The sequence below is a fragment of the Siphateles boraxobius genome, unplaced genomic scaffold (genome assembly GCF_051911475.1).
Source record: "Siphateles boraxobius isolate OS27281-9 unplaced genomic scaffold, OSU_SipBor_1 296, whole genome shotgun sequence".
In the NCBI taxonomy this organism is placed as follows: Eukaryota; Metazoa; Chordata; class Actinopteri; order Cypriniformes; family Leuciscidae; genus Siphateles; species Siphateles boraxobius.
The window spans coordinates 220,001-222,500 of NW_027508915.1; the positions used below are offsets into that span (position 1 = coordinate 220,001).

The following is a 2,500-nucleotide window of genomic DNA, read 5'->3' on the forward strand; positions in this document are numbered from 1 at the left end:
CTTTTAAAGGCTTTCTGAAGAAGCTCAGGGACTCTTTTTTTTTTTTTTTTTTTTTAAATCAAAAAAGCTTACAGCACCTGGTATTCCCAGGCGGTCTCCCATCCAAGTACTAACCAGGCCCGACCCTGCTTAGCTTCCGAGATCAGACGAGATCGGGCGTGACCAAGGTGGTATGGCCGTAAGCGAAAACTGCTGCCAAAATTGGGCTATTTAAAAGGTTAGACCATTAATGAAGAAAACTAAGAAGAAGTTTTGAAAAAACTCAAACTCTTTCATACTCTCTGTAGAATCTCAGAGACTTTTAAAGGCTTTCTGAAGAAGCTCAGTGAGTCTTTTTTTTAAACTAAGAAGAACTTTTGAAAAAACTGAAACTCTTTCATGCTCTCTGAAGAATCTCAGAGACTTTTAAAGGCTTTCTGCAGAAGCTCAGTGAGTCTTTTTTTTTAAACTAAGAGGAACTTTTGAAAAAACTCAAACTCTTTCATGCTCTCTGAAGAATCTCAGAGACTTTTAAAGGCTTTCTGAAGAAGCTCAGGGACTCTTTTTTTTTTTTAAATCAAAAAAGCTTACAGCACCTGGTATTCCCAGGCGGTCTCCCATCCAAGTACTAACCAGGCCCGACCCTGCTTAGCTTCCGAGATCAGACGAGATCAGGCGTGACCAAGGTGGTATGGCCGTAAGCGAAAACTGCTGCCAAAATTGGGCTATTTAAAAGGTTAGACCATTAATGAAGAAAACTAAGAAGAACTTTTGAAAAAACTCAAACTCTTTCATACTCTCTGTAGAATCTCAGAGACTTTTAAAGGCTTTCTGAAGAAGCTCAGTGAGTCTTTTTTTTAAACTAAGAAGAACTTTTGAAAAAACTGAAACTCTTTCATGCTCTCTGAAGAATCTCAGAGACTTTTAAAGGCTTTCTGCAGAAGCTCAGTGAGTCTTTTTTTTTAAACTAAGAGGAACTTTTGAAAAAACTCAAACTCTTTCATGCTCTCTGAAGAATCTCAGAGACTTTTAAAGGCTTTCTGAAGAAGCTCAGGGACTCTTTTTTTTTTTTAAATCAAAAAAGCTTACAGCACCTGGTATTCCCAGGCGGTCTCCCATCCAAGTACTAACAAGGCCCGACCCTGCTTAGCTTCCGAGATCAGACGAGATCGGGCGTGACCAAGGTGGTATGGCCGTAAGCGAAAACTGCTGCCAAAATTGGGCTATTTAAAAGGTTAGACCATTAATGAAGAAAACTAAGAAGAACTTTTGAAAAAACTCAAACTCTTTCATGCTCTCTGAAGAATCTCAGAGACTTTTAAAGGCTTTCTGAAGAAGCTCAGTGAGTCTTTTTTTTTAAACTAAGAAGAACTTTTGAAAAAACTGAAACTCTTTCATGCTCTCTGAAGAATCTCAGAGACTTTTAAAGGCTTTCTGCAGAAGCTCAGTGAGTCTTTTTTTTTAAACTAAGAGGAACTTTTGAAAAAACTCAAACTCTTTCATGCTCTCTGAAGAATCTCAGAGACTTTTAAAGGCTTTCTGAAGAAGCTCAGGGACTCTTTTTTTTTTTTAAATCAAAAAAGCTTACAGCACCTGGTATTCCCAGGCGGTCTCCCATCCAAGTACTAACCAGGCCCGACCCTGCTTAGCTTCCGAGATCAGACGAGATCGGGCGTGACCAAGGTGGTATGGCCGTAAGCGAAAACTGCTGCCAAAATTGGGCTATTTAAAAGGTTAGACCATTAATGAAGAAAACTAAGAAGAACTTTTGAAAAAACTCAAACTCTTTCATGCTCTCTGAAGAATCTCAGAGACTTTTAAAGGCTTTCTGCAGAAGCTCAGTGAGTCTTTTTTTTTAAACTAAGAAGAACTTTTGAAAAAACTCAAACTCTTTCATGCTCTCTGAAGAATCTCAGAGACTTTTAAAGGCTTTCTGAAGAAGCTCAGTGAGTCTTTTTTTTAAAGTAAGAAGAACTTTTGAAAAAACTCAAACTCTTTCATGCTCTCTGAAGAATCTCAGAAACTTTTAAAGGCTTTCTGAAGAAGCTCAGGGACTCTTTTTTTTTTTTTTTTTTTTTAAATCAAAAAAGCTTACAGCACCTGGTATTCCCAGGCGGTCTCCCATCCAAGTACTAACCAGGCCCGACCCTGCTTAGCTTCCGAGATCAGACGAGATCGGGCGTGACCAAGGTGGTATGGCCGTAAGCGAAAACTGCTGCCAAAATTGGGCTATTTAAAAGGTTAGACCATTAATGAAGAAAACTAAGAAGAAGTTTTGAAAAAACTCAAACTCTTTCATACTCTCTGTAGAATCTCAGAGACTTTTAAAGGCTTTCTGAAGAAGCTCAGTGAGTCTTTTTTTTAAACTAAGAAGAACTTTTGAAAAAACTGAAACTCTTTCATGCTCTCTGAAGAATCTCAGAGACTTTTAAAGGCTTTCTGCAGAAGCTCAGTGAGTCTTTTTTTTTAAACTAAGAGGAACTTTTGAAAAAACTCAAACTCTTTCATGCTCTCTGAAGAA

At 38.2% G+C, this 2,500-nt stretch overlaps 5 non-coding genes across 5 annotated transcripts; all 5 read right to left on the reverse strand.

The window, feature by feature from the left end:
- Positions 1–65: 65 nt before the first annotated feature.
- LOC143756425 (5S ribosomal RNA) lies at positions 66–184 on the reverse strand. The gene has a single exon (XR_013210126.1). It is a non-coding gene; the product is annotated as a 5S ribosomal RNA (ribosomal RNA).
- Positions 185–563: 379 nt separating this feature from the next.
- Positions 564–682, reverse strand: LOC143755987 (5S ribosomal RNA). The gene has a single exon (XR_013209706.1). It is a non-coding gene; the product is annotated as a 5S ribosomal RNA (ribosomal RNA).
- A 379-nt stretch (positions 683–1,061) lies between these two features.
- Positions 1,062–1,180, reverse strand: LOC143756211 (5S ribosomal RNA). The gene has a single exon (XR_013209922.1). It is a non-coding gene; the product is annotated as a 5S ribosomal RNA (ribosomal RNA).
- A 380-nt stretch (positions 1,181–1,560) lies between these two features.
- Positions 1,561–1,679, reverse strand: LOC143756426 (5S ribosomal RNA). The gene has a single exon (XR_013210127.1). It is a non-coding gene; the product is annotated as a 5S ribosomal RNA (ribosomal RNA).
- Positions 1,680–2,067: 388 nt separating this feature from the next.
- Positions 2,068–2,186, reverse strand: LOC143756427 (5S ribosomal RNA). The gene has a single exon (XR_013210128.1). It is a non-coding gene; the product is annotated as a 5S ribosomal RNA (ribosomal RNA).
- Positions 2,187–2,500: the final 314 nt, after the last annotated feature.